The sequence below is a fragment of the Magnolia sinica genome, chromosome 10 (assembly GCF_029962835.1).
Source record: "Magnolia sinica isolate HGM2019 chromosome 10, MsV1, whole genome shotgun sequence".
NCBI classification, from domain to species: domain Eukaryota; kingdom Viridiplantae; phylum Streptophyta; class Magnoliopsida; order Magnoliales; family Magnoliaceae; genus Magnolia; species Magnolia sinica.
Genome location: NC_080582.1, coordinates 528,832 through 547,181, shown reverse-complemented (window position 1 = coordinate 547,181; position 18,350 = coordinate 528,832). Strand labels below are relative to the sequence as shown.

The 18,350-nt window shown below is 42.9% G+C and overlaps 1 pseudogene; it reads left to right on the top strand.

The window, feature by feature from the left end:
* LOC131257677 (putative 4-hydroxy-4-methyl-2-oxoglutarate aldolase 3) overlaps window positions 1-18,350 on the top strand; it is a 63,695-nt pseudogene that overhangs the window by 24,850 nt on the left and 20,495 nt on the right.

Here is an 18,350-nt window from a genome sequence, read left to right as displayed (position 1 = left end):
GAACAACACCACAAGAATCAGTGATGACTGAATGCCCATCATTAAAAACTTCTCAAGACCTATTGTAAGCAGATCTGTAATGTTATTTTTCCATCCAACCCGTTGATACGGTCAACCATATCCAGATGAAGGTAAAATATAAACATCAGCTTAGATCCAAAACTTTTGCAACCTACAAAAAGCTTTTAATGACTATTTAATACTTTTTTTTTTCCAATGGTTTGATCCACCGGATATTTGTATCTGCATAATTTTCCATATAACATCCTAAACTAATGATATGAGAAAATGGATAGATAGTATGAATATACAACACATTCATCAAAGTGGCCCTCAGGACAAGTGTAACACCTAATCCCCCACCATGCTTTCACACCAACATGTTACAACATGTTTTCGCAATGACAGAGGGAAAGAGTGAGAAGTCGGTCGTTGGATTGCCTTTCCTCTTTCTTAGATATTTTAATTCTCTTTTTCTTTTCTTTTTTTCTCATAATGTAGCATAAGCACCTAATTAGATACTACTGAATACGATCTTCGGGCCCCACTATATTGTGTGTTTTATCATCTCCGATAATCCATTTTTAAGGATCATTTTACAAGGGGAAACAAAAAATGAGGCAGATCCACATCCTAGGTGGACTACACAATAAAAATTCAGTGGTGATGATTGTCCACAATTAAAAAGTCATTGGAACTACAAAAGTTTTGAATCAAGCTGATATTTATGTTTTCTTTTGATCCAAAATTTTGTTACTCAATCAACAGATTGGATGGAAAATAAACATTCTAGTGTGTCATAAGGAAGTTTTTAATGGTGGTTGTTCAGTGACCATTGTTTCCTATGGTATAACCTTGAGTTTCAATTGGCTTCATTTTTAGGATTTTGCCATAAAATGAGATGAAAAAACTGATGAACATGCATCAAAGTGGGCCCCATATGCAGGGAAACATCCACTAGAGTGTTACTTGCGAAAACACAATCTCCTAATGGGGGATGCGTCTTTCACTATCATTGGCTTTCAATTGAAATATTATAAACTCATGTGGTTCATTGAAAAATGACCCATTGGGATGTGTATGGAAACATCTGCATGCATATTGTATTTGACTTTCTTGGCATTAGCATCACATATCTGAACCATCCATTGGAATTTGTTCTCTCATGTTCCCTTACTGGGGAAAATGCACAGTTTACTCTGAGCAAACCTTGTATAAGGCTATATTTGTTAGTAAGTACTGCGACCCACACCTGAATATTCTTTGTACGGCTAGATTCCATTGGCAACACATGATAGTTTCAATCTACTTACATAGTTGTACACAATATAAAATGTTTTAGTATACTGCAATCAAATGTTCTGGGAATAATTTTTCCATGCTGTTATATGACATGTATTATGGACTTAATGGACGGTTTAGATTAGCTAATTAGACAATCTAAGTGACTTAATAAACCTAGGAGCACCGTAACTTAAGGTGCTCTAAGAATATCAGAGCATTCCTCATTTTTAAAAGGGGTTTTGTTTCTTGTATTTTTTTTTTCACCACCCCTTGACACGGCTATTTAATTAGGAAATCCTTAACTTTAAAATTGTGATGCATTCACAAGGGAGCTAACCACCCATTGTATAATATTGTTTCCTAGTAAGGTTGGTTGAGATAGAAAAACTGAAGTCATTGTTAATGAGTTTATTAGTAGAAGCTGGACTCCTCAATTTCATTTTCTAATGAGAATGGAGAGAGAGGACCTTGTATGATATTGTTTCCTAGTAAGGTTGGTTGAGATGGAAGACCTGAAGTCATTGTTAATGAGTTTTATTAGTAGTTGGACTCCTCAATTTCATTTTCTAATGAGAATTTAGAGAGAGAGAGAGAGAGAGAGAGAGAGAGAGAGAGAGAGAGAGAGAGAGAGAGAGGACCTTAAGTCATTGTATAATGAGTTTTATTAGTAGAAGCTGGAGTCCTGAATTTCATTTTCTAATAAGGATTGTAAAAAATTAAATGATTAATCTAGAATTTTGATATCTTTCTTGTAAAGGTATTCAATAAGTTACCCTGTTAATCTAGGTAATTATCATGAGAGTACCTTTGTGTTAGATTTCTTAACAGTAGGTAGGCCATGCAAGATGCAAGTGGGCCCCATTGTGATATTAATATGAAATCCACCTTGACAACTAGGCCGTCATGTTAGGCCCACGGGCCAAAACTCGAATCTACCTGTGATTTAATGACCACATGATTGGAAACAATGTGCGGAATTGTTTCTCATGGCATGGTTCACCAAAATCAAGGATGAGCATTATTTTGGCCCCATGCCTAAATTTCGGTATGGCATGCAATGGTTGAAGTGTATTTTATGTCTTCATCATGATGAGGCCCCATAAAAATAAAATTAAGGATAGAAGTCTCTCTTCCAACTGTTTCCTTTGGTACTGTGGCCCACTTGAATCATGAGTTAACCTGATTTATTGGCACTGGACCTAACATGGGATTACACATCTAATGATCTAATTGAATTCTGCATACACATCATGATGGGACCCATTAAAAATCAAGTGAGGTGTTCTCTCCCAACCCTTAATATAAAGATGGGGAGTTTCATGGACCTCCCACCCTTGAACTTTGATGAGGCCACGGTGATGTGTCCATCATATCTACTTTGACCATTAGATGTGTGTAATCCTCTATTATGCCCAGGGCCAAAAAATCAGGCTGACCTATGATTCATGTGGCCTATACTAGAGGAAATTGTTAGGAAAGAACATCTACCCTTGATTTTTATAGGGTCCACTGTAATGTTAATTTGAAATTTACTCCAACCATTAAATTATATACCAAAATTTAGGCTTGGGACACAGAAATCACGCCTATCACATATCCATAATTCATGTGGCCCACCTGAACCACGGATGGAGCTGAACTTTTGGCCCTTGGCGTAAAAAGAAATGCCACGCCTGATGGTCGGGGTGGATTTCACATCATGGCGGGGACGCTAGAGCTGCTAAACCCTTTGATCCAATGACCCACCCAGCGGCCGTTAGAAAATGCGAGGGAAGGCGCTCTAATGACAATTGCTTACTAAAACCCTTATAAAAAATGCTGGTTTTTTTTTTTTTTTTTTCTTTTGCGTGGAATTTCATTTCGAATAAGACCTTCCCAACGTAGCATCACGTGCATACACCCACCATGTACCAGCACGACAGATGGATACAAGATCTAATCCATCTATCGTGAAGGTAACTCTAGATTCATATCCTGCTCCAAGAATCAAGCCGGTCCACTTATTGGGTTTGACACAATATACAAAACAAATATACAGTTGGGAAACAGGCTCCCAAGTATCTAGACATCCTACCATTTCTATCGGTAATTCCTCTAATAAGCTGACCCACATGATTTTTGGGTGAGAACATTCATACTGTTAGGCCCCTCTATAGATGCCTTGGATAGTATTGTACACCTAATACAATCCAATTAGACCTGATCATAGAGGCTAATACGATTTAGAGATTCCAGCACAATCTAACCATTGGTAATTGTGGGTCCCACTTTGTGTATACCTCTACATGCAGAAGTATGTGGGACCACCAAAATTGATTGAATCAATAAGAAATAAATATAAATGGGTACTGAATTTCTTCCTTTAGAAACATGACAGGAATATGCTTCCAAACTTGCAATCACATCAAATCGACAACATCAATGCATATTGACCAAACCAAATAAACAATTACTTCGAAGTCGCTTTCAATTGAAATATTATAAACTCAAGAGGTATAGACCCAACCTAATTCACTGAGCAACGATCTGGTGGGCATTGTAGTGGAAACCTTCATATGTAGATAGATGCATATGACCTTCTTGGCATTCACATCACCAATTTCAACTGTCCATTTAAAATTTGGGTCCAGTCCCTTCATGTTTCCCTACAGGGTAAAACACAACAATCAGATGATTCTAAGCATCCGAGCCTGGGCTTATTTGCTTTGAGTAAACCTCTTCAGCCATTTTTCATGCTACTAACTGAAAGGCTTGGATCGTCTGATCAATATAAACCCTTCAAGGCAATCTATGAAGAGCAGACCAGACTTAATGGATGGTCCACATAGATATGTGGATGCCATGGAGTCCAAATGAAATTACGTGTATTGGAATTAGGGCACTAGATTATTATTTAATACCATTTTTACTAGAAACCAATTAGAGCTGGGCACGGGACAACTCGACTCACCAAACTCAACTCGTCCAACTCATTTAGACTTGACTCGATCCAAACTGAGTGGGTGAGTCGATTTGAACTGAGTAGACTTCGTCCAATCCCAATCGGGTCAAGTTCAGGTCAGGTCTATTTCAAAACCAAATGCACCTGACCCAAGTTGGTACTTGTGATGTACAATTAGTCCAGGTCAGACCCGGACTCAGAACAGGTCAGGCATGCTGGATTTGGTACAGAGTCGAGTCGAGTTTGGGTCAGGTATATTTCAAAACCAGGTCGAGTCAGTTCAGCCCTAACTGGGTTCGACTCGACTCGAATCCTAGTTCTAAAAGCAATACCCAAATTCATCTGATTGATGTGGTTTTTCAGTAGCCAGCTGCAACCCAAGACTTCAAAATCCTTATACAACATTGTATTCTAAGGTGTACTAAACCCAAGACCTGAATATTCTCTGTACGGCTATGCTCCTATGGCAACTTGCATGCACCGCACTCGCATAGTTGTGCACAATCCAGACCTTGTGGATGGAACATAGATCAAAAATAACTTCAAACAGATGATGGAATGCAATTTGAACCACCCACTATTTTACTTTTAACCATTCATTTGGCAACCAATACTTGGATGATTAGGATTGCTTATCAGTTTAATTTTTGAAATATAGTCCGTCCAAGATGTACCCCATAGCATGGATGGTCTGGAAGGAAGATGGGTCACCACTATTTTTAAAATGGGGTGACTTATATGGGAGAGGGATGGGTCAAGACCACTGCCGCCCATCCAGTAGATGGAAGTGTTCAATCATCCATCTTTCCCACTCATCCATTTTAAAGCGCCAATCTATGATAGGATTAAACGTTGGAGCGATTTTCAATGTTAGTGCATGCACAGACAAGAAACACAAGATGGATGGTCTCAATAGACTGCCCCTCCCACAGCATGTTTGGCTTGTATCAATGTCTCGATGGACTGCAATTTCCCTATTTTGCATGGACATTAAGAACAGTTGGGAATTTCATTTTCCTCCAACCTGCTTTAGAATTTTATTTTCCTCCAACCTGCTTTAGAATTTTATTTTCCTCCAACCTGCAAATCGAGAATGTCGTTATTACAAACACATTTGAGAATCTGCAAATACCTTATTATTGAAGTAGAACGATGTATCCCCTTGTTTTTTTTTTCTTATGATGATGGTCCACTATGGAACATGTTTAAAGTGCCAAGATCAGAACAATTTGCGGAATATGATAGACAGATAATTATAGTGCATTGCCTAGCAATAAAAGAGGAAATTTCTTCCAAGTTTATTATGCAGACAATTTCGGCCGTCGGGAAATTGGATTCATTGTAAGACGATCTGGACAATCCGAGCTGCCCCAAAATGAATAACTGGCTTCATCGTCAGATGATTTCAACAGTCCTGATGATTTGCCACCGACAGATATAGCTGTCAGTCCAAAAATATATTAACAAGCCAGCACATAGCACTAAAATGCATAAAGTGGGAGTCCCCTTTCTAAATTGGAGAAGTCTACCCATAAGAAACGCATGCCAATTCTGTTGGGGGCCTTGCACAAAACCTTAGGATCTAGCCTTCCGGAACAAACCAGAATTATGGATAATAAAGCAATGAAATAAATCAAAGCATAAACCACACACCATACAAGAGATTTTTACGTGGAAAACCCTCAAAGAGGTAAAAACCATGGGACCTCGTCCAGATCAACAATCCACTATGAAGTAGAAAGTTACAACCGTCTTCACTCACGCAGGAGTGGATAAACAATGAGAAAATAAAAGAAAAACAGAGAGATCTCACCGATTATAAGGACGTAGAAGCGCTGAGATATAGATTGCACAGTAAATAACCTCCATGAGCATAACCTCCCTTCTATAAGCTTCCTCTCTCTCTTTCTCTCTCTCTCATACCTTTGATAGCTCTCTTGTGTTTTTCATGTCATAGAAAAAACCCTAGGAACCCCTATTTATAGTTTTAGAAAACTCCTTTCCGTATCCCAGTTGTGAAAGGACTTGCAAAACAAGATCCACACGAAATTGCGGAACGAATTTGCATAACCTCGACTGGTCGAGCGGAGTCCACGACCGGTCAAGCGCCACCCATGACCGGTTGAGCACCCCAGAGAAAAATTACCCAAAGTTGTTGGACTTTGAGTCGTGTCAGGGCTCGAACCCACGACCGGTCGGGCACCACCCACGACTGGTCGAGCACCTCCCATGACCGGTCATGCAGCGCGGTGAATTTCTCTGATTTTGCACCCACTGCACCGTCTCTCTTTTGAATTGAGGAGGAAACCCTATCAAATCTCCCCCTTTCCGACTTAGGAGGGATGCACCTTCTTCAAGTCAGCCTGGTCTCTACAAACCTCAAACTTGCACTTAAGCAAAGCCTTGGTCATTATGTCTGACCCATTATCATCCGTGTGGACCTTCTCAAGCTGTAACACATTCTGTTCCAAAGTATTTCTGATCCAGTGATACCGAATCTCTATGTGCTTCGACTTGGAATGCTGACTTGGATTCTTACTCAAGTGTATAGCACTTTGACTATTGGAATAAATCACGTGCTCCTCCTGCTTCAGGCTAAGTTCCTATATATAGGAACCTCTTCATCCAAAGCATTTCTTTACATGCTTCAGTGACTGCAATATACTCGGCCTCTATTGTCAATAATGCTATGACCTTTTGTATCTTACTCTGCTAAGAAACCGCTCCCCTTGCAAACGTGAACATGAATTTCGATGTAGACTTCCTGGATTCTATGTCACCTGCCATATCTACATCTATGTAGCCCTCTAACACAGGTTTACCGACACCATAGCATAGGCTCAACCTGGATGAGCCTCTTAGATACCGCAGTATCCATTTCACCGTTGTCCATTGCTCTTTGCCAGGATTGGCAAGATACCGGCTGACAACACCAATCGCATGTGCTATGTCTGGGCGTGTACACACCATAACATACATCAAACTCCCTATTACTAACGCGTGGGGTATCTGCATCTCTTCCACCTCTGCCTTCGTCTTGGGACACTACCTGTCACTCAATCTGAAGTGACCATCTAGTGGAGTACTGACCGACTTCGATGCATTTATATTGAACCGCTTTATGACTTTCTCAATATATCACTCTTGTAACAGCTAAACTTCCTGCTGCTCCTGTTACGGGCTATCTCCATTCCTATGATCTGTTTAGCCGTGCCCAAGTCTTTCATCGCAAACGACTTGCCCAACTCCTGTTTCAGCCTGTCGATCTTCTTGATGTCTTTTTCCATGATGAGCTTGCCTTGGGGTCAAAAAGTTCTGACTTTGGCAGTGTCCACTTGTAATAAACATTACAGTGAGCCTATAAAGTTTCAACAGTCACCTTTATTTTCTATTATGTGGGCTACACGAGCACTGGATTAGGCTGATATTTGGGCCCTAGCCCTAAAATGACATGGCAAAAAGAATGGGCGGCATGGATTGTACACATACATTAGTACGGGCCCATTTGGGTTGTGGTTTGCATGGGTCATAGTTGCCATGTTATATGGGTGGTGGTTGCCATGTTATATGGGTCGTGGTTGTCATGTTGTATGGATCATGGTTTTCAACGTATTTACTTCATTTTCTACTAAACCATTGGTAACATAGCTTAAGGCCCACAATGGGGTGATCCAATCCATCCACCTTGACAGCCAACTCGGGGTGGGCCAAAAAAGTCCTAACTTGAGCAATGTCCACTTCTAACAAACATCACAGTGAACCTACAAACTGTACAACTATGTGCAAAAGATTTTCTGTAAGCCCCGTATCTTAGACCGTACCTTTCCATAGGCTTCCGCGGTCTTCCCGGTCGAATTCCGGCAACCTTCGACCCTTAACCGGTATTTGCGCGCAACCTGGATTCTCGTGCCGTCAACCCGAGTCGACTCAACCCAGGGCTTGTACCCTAGCGACCGCGTCGTCGCCGCGGTTCCGATGCCGCGACTCGTGCGCTGATGCGATGCTCTGGTTGGGAGATGTGGGCCAGCGTTCGGTGCGAGGAAACCCCGCGCGTGCGAATCCCGAGAGAATCTCTACAAGGTGTCACATCAATCAATCAATCTCATAAATCCCATCATGTCAAGTACACATCACCCTTCACCCTTTCCCAAGCAACCCCTAAAGTCAAAAAATTCTTACACCACCCATACCCTTTCTTACAACTTTTGCCAAAAAAGTCAAAAAGTCTCTTACACCCATCCCTCTCTCCCATCCATCACTCCATCACCCATCACTCCCTCTCTCTCTCTCTCCCTTACAAGTCTCTCTCATTTTCAAACCCTCCCTTAAGCAAGAATTCCATACGTATGAGCCTCTCCCATTTCCTCCCAAGCTACATGTGTGGCCCACCTTCCCATCCTTAGATCTCTCATCTCAACCATCCATTTCTCATCTTCCTCCATCAAAGAGAAGCACTAGGAGCTAAGGAAGCCAAGGGAGCAAGAGGATCGAGTGGTGGGTGTTTAGATAGGGTAGATTTTGATATTTTTATGATGGGCCAAGTGAGACCAACCGATCAATGGTTTGGATCTCACTTTGGACCCTAAGATGTGGCCGATGGCCCACTTGGATCATCATGATCATTCCATGATGGGGCCATTCTCCATGGACCCCATCATGATGTTTAATTCCTTGCATGCTTAGGGTCATCTAGACCGTCTATCTTAGTGGAGAAGGGATCTCCACCGTTGGATTTCGATTTCATGGATCCACATATAATGGGACCCACTTGATGTATGATTTAGTGCAAGGGAGAGCCTATAGTGTCGGGGTCCCTCCATCACGCGGGTCCCACTCTATCTCTCTCTATCTCTCTCCTTTTTATATTTTATTTTATTTTATTTTTTTGTAATGATAATGAGATTGTATGGCCCACTTGAATGGACCCCACCACAGGGTATGTATTTCATCCAAATCACCTACAAGTGGGGCCCACGTTGTGTGTAGTATCCACACCATTCTCCATGAGGTGGCCCACCTAAGCAGGGCCCACCTCTAATATATTTGCAAGGGTCCAGCGTCCAGAGACGCTGGACGTTTTTGAAAAAAAAAATGCAAATTTTAGCTTTGCAAGGGGGGGTGGTCCACTTGTGTAGGCTCCATCTTGATGCATGTCTTCAATCCATGCCGCCCATTCCGTTCCCATCCTTCTTTTAGGCGTTGAACCAAAGGATGGTGTCAACCCGAGGTCTTGGCGGGCCATACCATACCAAATGGCGGTTTTCACCATTGAAACCTCTCCTGATTTTCTATACGCCAAAATATGTCCGATATTGGACTTATTTTGCTCGTGCTGAGCCATGGGATGCCATTGGACGGTGTGGATTGTAAAAATGTGGACCCCACCTGCGAAAACCGTGGGAAATCAGAAAAAAAGTTAAAAAAATAAATAAACAACATGCAGCCATTGCTGCTGTGTCAGAGCAGGCAGCGGCAGGCGCTGCCAGCGCGCCAGCGGCGGACGGTCTGGCCGATGCACAGCCACCCACGGCTGTAGCCGTGGGCCCCACCTTGATGTTTATATGCTATCTAAACCGTTCATCGGGTGGGCCACTACCTGACGTGGGCCCACCCCAAAAATCAGCTTGATCCAAGACTCGGGTGGCCCACATCAAAGGAAACAGTGGGATTGGACTTCTACCTTTGAAATCCCCTTGGGGTCCACAGAAGTTTTGGATCAGGGTGAAATTTCTTTTCACCCTTCACCTAGGCCCATGTGGCCTTATCAACGGGTTGGATGGCATATCGACATTACAGTGGGCCCCACATGGAGCCCACATGGATGTATGTGTTTCATTACACCGTCCGCCTGGACGGTGGAGCCCACGTGATGTGTGTGGGCCCACTGTGATGAGTGTGTGGGCCCACTGTGATGTGTGTGTGTGGGTGTGTATATATATATATATATATATATATATATATATATATATATATATCTATATATATATATATATATCTATATATATGGATATATCTAATATTATATTATATATATAATATTTTATGTACTATATATATATATATATTATATATTATTTTATGTATATTTTGCTGATGACGGGAGGCCCATCTCAGTACTTGTGGCCCATGGTTGAGACCCACTTTGATTTATATGCGAGGCCCATGGGTCGAGGCCCATAGATGTATTAGAGGCCCATGGGTTATGGCCCATTAAAAATATTTTGGGGCCTATGGGTTTAGGCCCATTTGATGAACATATGGGGCCCAATTGGCGAGGCCCATTTGATACTCATAAGGCCCATGAGATTAGGCCCATTTAATGCATTCTAAGGCCCACGGGTTATGGCCCATTGCAATGCACATAAGGCCCATTGGTGTGGCCCATTGATGTGGCTCACTTGATGAACATGAGGCCCATATGATACGGCCCATTTGATGTATTGAAGGCCCAATGAGATATACCTAAGGTTCATTGCAATGTGCAGTCCCAACGTGATTTATGTAATGATAATTGTGGCAGTCTTGGGAGCAATGTTGGTTTGACGTCCACATTGTAAGCATAGTGTTGGTTCAATGACCGCATTATGCCTTTCCCGAGGGCTCATTGTTAGGCCCATATGTGTAATGTGTAGGCCGTCTAGGCCCGCCTCCATTATGAACATCATCCATCCCATATAACATGTTTAATCCCATGATTCACGATCATATGCATCATACGTATGCTTGATATGAGAAATGTATGCCTTTGGGCAGATTGTTTAGGGGCTCCCGTACAGGGGGTGTTGCCCTACATGAGCGCATGATACGCGTAGGATTGTTGTATGACTGGATAGTGTGATTCATGCATTCGCATTGTGTGATATGGTTACTGTACGTCCTAGCGACATCAGGGCCGTAGCCTCCACAGACGTATCGTGGTTGGCAGGATTGGATACCGGAAATAATGTTCTACATGGAGTGTGATAGATATCCCTGGGTGAAAGTCCCTAAACCCTTATGGTACCAGGAGGTTGCTCCAACGTCTAGACCGAGTGGATGCATGAGCGCTGAGTGCCGAATACCAGACGGTTGTGTTTTTCACTGTGTCGTGGTCAGTTGGAAGGGGGTGCGGCCTTACCCGCCCGAGAGTAGGGGGCAATGCTAGGCTGAGTCTGACCAGCTCGAGGAATGGGTCCGCTATTGACGAGCCGAGCCCGATATTGGCAGGCGGATAGCGAGGTCTTTTCCACTCACCTTATTGCGCGCGATGGGGCGGCAATCTGGCTTGGAGTGTACTAGACCCCGGTGATATCCCAGATTTTTGAGCTGTATTGACATGTGGGCTTAGATAAGGATTTGTATGCTTGAGTTGCATTTCGCATTGCATAGCCTTGGTATAGCCGACATCATTCTTTGCACCGCATGGCCTTGGTACAGCTAATGGTATTCTTGGCATTCATCAGCACGTTCCGCATTACTCTGATACTGCATAGCTGCATTACTACCTTGAGCATACACTTTCACCACCCTCTAAGCTTTCTATAAGCTTATGCACGACCGTTGCGTGCAGGTGACGTAGGATCGCAGCAGCGCTGAGGCCTGGGCGCGTAGCTGATCTTTTGGAGCTTTTGGTCTATTATCATTGTATTTCCCTTATGCTCATTGTACTTGTAAAGTTTTTTATTATAGTAGAAATGTGATGGAGTTTTTGGTTGTTGTTTGTGGGTTATGCCTTTGGTTATGCTTATTACGAATCAAACTAATGTACAAAAAAATCCTCCTTGTAGCATCCCAGGATCGGAACCTGGCGAATGGGTGCTGGGAGCCAAGAATGGGGTTCTACGGAGGCTGTCGGTGCCGGATTCGGCGATCGGGAATTTTGTGAGCCCGGTTTCCGAGTTTGGGGCGTGACATTTTCAATGGCCTACGACGCTCATTCAACACTGTTTCCTGTAATGTGGTCGACTTGAGATTAGTATATACTAAATTTTGGACTCATACCATAAAATGATCTGCAAAAATATATGGACAGCATGGATGAAACACATACATGGTGATGGGGCCCATAGACTACTGAGCACTAGCCATTAGCTGGTGGTAGGGGGAGTAGCCAATCCGTCGCTTTCTCAGGTTTTGTAAAAGAAGATAATTTTTTATTCCCTAGAAAACTGTACAACTACTGAAACAAGGACAAAAGCATTTCGGTCCAAGTAATTTTTGCACTGTGATTTTTATTTAAGTTTTCATTTAGGGATTCAGTGCACAGGTTGAGTAGCGAGACTCACTACTAAAGTGACGTCACGTAGTTATGTCGGTCCCACCATGATGTATGTTTTGTATCCACACTATCCATTCATTTGGAGAGATCATTTTAAGGCATGAACCAAAGAATGAATCAGATCCAAAACTCGAGTGGACCCCACCACAAAAAACATTGAAGAGAGTACGCTCATCATTAAAAACTTCTATAGGCCACAAAAGTTTAAGATCAAGCTGATATTTGTGTTTCTGCTTCTTTAATATTTGTGTTAACTTATGAACAGGTTATATCTCAAATAAAAATCACGATGGACCTTAGGAAGGCTTCAACGGTGGATGTCACTCTCCTCACTATTTTCTATGGTGGGGTTTACTCCAGCTTTAGATCTACCTCATTCTTTTGATCATGCCCTAAAATGATCTCTCCAAATGGATGTACAATGTGGATACAACACGTACATCATGGTGGGCTCCACAGAACTTGGTGATGTCACTTCAGTAGCAAGTCTAGCTACTCAATGTGTTGGTAGCTAATCCACCTCTAATTTCTTTCTTCTAAAATTTAATTAGGTCATGTCATCTCACGACAATTTTATAAGACAAAAAAATATATTTACAAAATTTCCTTGATTAACAAGGAATATTAGCTGCAGCCTAGGATGACTAATGTCCGTAGGATCCTCATCATGGGGCCACCTTGATCTGTGTGTTGTATACCTACTCCATTCATCCGTTTTCTCATATTATTTTAAGACTTGACTTAAATCGGTACTTGTGATCTGGTTAGATTCAGTCCGAATTAGTCTAGGACAGACCCGGACTTGGATCGGGTTAGGCTTGTTGGACTCCGTACCGAGTTAGGTCAAGTTCGGGTCAGGCCTATTTCAAAATTGAATCGAGTCGGATCGGCCCTAACTCGATTTGAATCGACTCGATGCCTACCTCTAACCTACATTAAATAGGGCACAATGCAACGTGGGCCTTAAATCATGTGGGGCCACCGACAAAATGACAGGATTCATTGGACAAAGTGACGAGGTTATTAGACGAAGTGATAGAGTTATATTAAACAAAGTGACAATGTTGCCCGACAAAGCAACATAATTGACAAAGCAACATGATTTCACTAAACAAAAGTAATAAGATTAAACGAGACAAAGAAAATAGGATTCCATTAGATAAAGTTACTGACGCAGGGGAGGACGTGAGGTCGAGCACCGTCTTCCTCAAGAGGATAACTATTCCGAATCCACGAAACTTCTCTGGACTCCTCACAGAGACTTCTCGAATCCACGAGGAAAGAAAGCAGAAAATAGAAATAAATTCTAATAAATTCGAAATTGATTGATGAATAATTAAAAACGAGTTCACAACCCTTTAAATAAGGGTACTAAGCAATGGGAAAGAAATCAGAATCAAACTATAACTCAAACTCCTAGAATCCGTGACTTACTATAAATAGTAAACTTACTATTTATAGACGGTCGTGATGTCTACTAGTGTGCAAGGTTTTCGGCCAAAAATAGTAAGTGTCCTATTTGGCTTCACCAAACCATTCTCCTAATTATTCTAAGCTCTTTTCATGATGGGCGCAACTCCTAAAGCCCGACGATGAAGAGTTATAATCAAACTAAAACTTACTATTTATAGTAAAAACAAAATTAAAACAGGGAAACGACCATCGATCAAGGGGTTTTTCACAATTTTGGGCTGCGTAACCCAACGTAGCGGGGTTGGTTGGCTAAAGTAGCTCGTTCTACCCTAAAATCATATATTTTACGTCAGATAACTCATTCTGGATTGCAAGATACGCCCGATCTAAGGTCCGATGGTCCGAATCACTTCTGTCGTCGACCGGGCCTTTTCTGATCCATCTTGGCCATGAAACTGTCCACGACCCACTCTACATTAGTCCCCTCCACTTCAAAAAAACTCGTCCTCGAGTTCTCATCCTGCGTTGGTTCATGATACTCGGTCAGGTCCGCGACGTTGAAAGTCCATGAAATTGCTATGTCATCTGGAAGATCAACAACATAAGCGTTGTCATTGATCTTTCGGATGATCGGTACCGGTCCAATCTTTTTATTCTTCAACTTGTTGTACGTTCCGGTCGGAAATCGTTCTTTGCGCAGATGGACCATTACTTGGTCACCCACCTCGAATACTTTTTGTCGCCGATGCTTGTCTGCTTGCTCCTTGTACTTTTCGTTCGAGGCATGTAGCTTGGTTTGTACCTCCGCATGAATGCCCATGATCTTGTCAGCCATATGTTCCGCTGCAATGCTCATGCCTAGGAGCTTGGGCAGAGGGACCAAGTCTAGTGTGTGGCAAGGTACTCGTCCATAAATAATCTGGAACGGAGATTTTTCAGTCGAGCGATTCACCATGTTGTTGAATGCAAACTCCGCTTGAGACAAAGCCAAATCCCATTGCTTCGGTTTTTCTCCTGAAATACATCGAAGGAGGTTTCCCAACGTTCAGTTTGACCGTCAGTCTGTGGGTGATAGGCGCTGCTGAACTGAAGTCGTGTATCGAATCGAGTCCACAAAGTCTGCCTAAAGTGGCTTATGAACTTCGTGTCACGGTCAGAAGTAATAGTCTTGGGAACCCCGTGTAGTTGCACAATTTCTCTGAAGAATAGATTCGCCACGTGTGTTGCATCGAGAGTCTTCTTGCATGGAATAAAGTGCGTTATCTTGGAGAAACGATCTACTACCACGAACACCGAATCCATGCCGCGTTGTGTTCGTAGGAGACCAAGCACGAAGTCCATCGATAAATCCTCCCAAGGGCCGTCAGGCACGGGTAACGGAGTGTAAAGGCCCGTATTATGAGATTGCCCCTTAGAGGTCTGACAAATATAACAACGTTGGACTGCCTTTCCCACATCACGTACCAATTGCGGCCAGTAATACCGTTCTTCCACAAGCTCACGTCTTGTCTCGCCCCAGGTGTCCACTGAGGCCACCTCCATGTATCTCTTGGATTATCCGTTCCCTTAGCGAACTGTTTGGGATGCACAGTCAATTTTTCTTGAAAAGGAACCCGTCTTACATATGTAAGTCGCCGGGGTGACCTTCTTGGCATCTAACTCATGCATCCTTGAAGTCGTTGTCATCGGCATATATGTCTTTGAGGCGCTCGAACCCGACAACCTCATTGCTCATAGTGACTAACAAAGTTGCACGGCGACTCAGTGCATCAGCTACTTTGTTCTGTTGTCCTGACTTATGTTTTAGTACGAACGTAAATTCCTGCAAAAACGAGATCCATCTAGCATGCACACGGTTAATGTTAGCTTGACTATTAATGAATTTGAGAGCTTGATGGTCCGTGTAAAGTATGAATTCCCTTTGAATCAAATAATGTCGCCAGTGCCGCAGTGCCTGGACCACCACATATAACTCGATCTCATATGTAGACCACTTCTTACGTGCATCGCTAAGTTTCTCGCTGTAGAAGGCTACCGGCCTACCTTCTTGAGACAAAACTCCCCCAATTCTGACATTTGAGGCATCACATTCGACTTCAAACAGTTTGTCAAAGTTGAAAAGTAAAAGAACCGGGGTCGTGGATAATCTGCGCTTAATTTTGACAAAGCTCCTATTGCTTCGTCAGTCCACTAAAACTGCCCTTTCTTCATACAATCTGTGATTGGTGACACAATGGTACTGAGATTTTTCACGAACCGACGATAGAATGTCGCTAGTCCATGAAAACTTCGCACTTCGTGAATATTTGTAGGAACCGGCCATTCTCTGATTGCCTTCACCTTTTCCTCATCCACCCGAATGCCCGTGGATGTGACGACAAAACCCAGGAACAATAGGCTATCAGTCATGAAGCTGCACTTTTTAAAATTGAGGTACAGTTTATTTTTAGTGAGCACTTAAAGGACCTCCTTGAGGTGTTCCATATGGCTGGTTTCGTCTTGACTGTATATCAAAATATCATCGAAGTAAACCACAACGAACCGCCCAATGAAAGGTTTCATAACTTGGTTCATCAATCTCATAAATGTGCTAGGAGCATTCGAAAGACCGAAGGGCATGACCATCCATTCGTATAATCCTTGGTCTTAAAAGTCGTTTTCTATTCATCACCCGACCGTATTCGAATCTGATGGTAGGCGCTCCTTAAGTCCAATTTAGAGAATATTTTTGCACCCTCTAGCATATCTAGCATATCGTCCAACCGTGGTATAGGAAACCTGTATTTTATGGTGATTTTGTTGATGGCTCGGCTGTCCACACACATGCGCCAACTCCCATCTTTCTTTGGAGTTAATAGAGCTGGTATAGCACATGAACTCATGCTCTCTCAAATAAGACCCTTATGGATCAACTCCTCTACTTGTCCCTGTAGAATCTCGCACTCATTCGGACTCATTCGATAATGGGGACGATTAGGTAAACTGGATCCAGGGATAAAGTCGATATGGTGTTGGATATCTCGCATGGGGGGAAACCCATCAGGAAGGTCATCGGGCCAGATTTCTTTGAATTCATGTAGCAGGGGCCTTAGTCTTTCAGGGATGTTGGTAGGCTCGAGTTCTTCCCCTTTTACAATTAATGCATAAGTCTGTCCTGTTTCCTTGGATTCTTCCACGAAGTCCCGTATGGTTAAGAGAAAATGACCCTCCACTTTAGAAGTTTCAGGTGGTCCCTCTGGATCCATAGGGGCCAATATGGTCTTTCATCCATCCTTGATGAAGATATATATATTATCCCGCCCTTTATGAGTAGCGTCACGGTCAGATTACTAGGGCTGACCGAGTAGTATGTGACATGCTTCCATGTCAACCACATCGCATACTACTTCATCCTTATAATGTTTGCCAATTGAAAAGGATATGATGCACCGTTCAGTTACCTTTGTTTCGCTGACATTCTTGATCCAACCGATTGTATATGGAGAGGGATGACGCTCCGTTTTCAATTACAATTTTTCCACCATGACCTTAGAGACGATGTTCTCGCTACTCCCACTGTCAATGATCACGTCACAAACCTTTTGATTCACCGTACACCTACTGCGGAAGATGTTATGCCGCTGTGGATGCACTTCTTTTCTTGGCGTATATAATAGTCGCCTTACGACGAGCGACTCGTCGTGATCTTACTGAATCCAACCTGAATCATCTGCCTAGTCCTCAGTGGTATGCTCCTGTCTTTAATATCTGAATCTTCATAAGCGTTATCAGCACTACCATCATTGATGGCGAGGTTTGCCACTTTTCGCTAGGGATAAGTATTTGATAGGTGGCCCGGTTGGCCACAACGATAGCAGTTATCGAGCCTTGGCCGAGTATAGGGATTCGGGATTCTACTTGGACCAGCAGCAGTCGATACGCCCCTTTGGGGTCTAGCTTGCCCGCTTCCCTGATCTCGATTCTCAAACGCAGGAGGTTGAGTGCGTGCTCCTACGGGCTCCTTTCCCCTAGGCTGTGCAGTTCCCTGGGGCAGACCTGCCACAGGGATCCTTGCAATAGGATAGGTCCGTGTGTTAGGACATTCAAGTTGTGCTTCTGCCTAAGTAGCCAACTTATTAGCATCATTCATCGTCCAGACGGACTATATTTGGACCCGATCATGGATAGTCATACGCAAACCACTGTTGAATCGGGCGACTTGCTGCGATTTAGTCTCGACCATATCGTTACGCGCCGCCAGGTGGTAAAATTCTTCTACGTATTCTCTCACCGACCGACTACCCTGTCGATAATTTTGGTATTGTTGGAATAATACCTGATCATAATCGCTAGGGAGGAATCGGGCACGTAGTAGCTGCTTCATCCGCTGCCAGGTGCGGATTGGTGCTTTTGTCTGCCTGGTTCGCGCGAGTTGCAGTTGTTCCCATCAAGCTGAAGCTCCTTCTTTCAACTTGT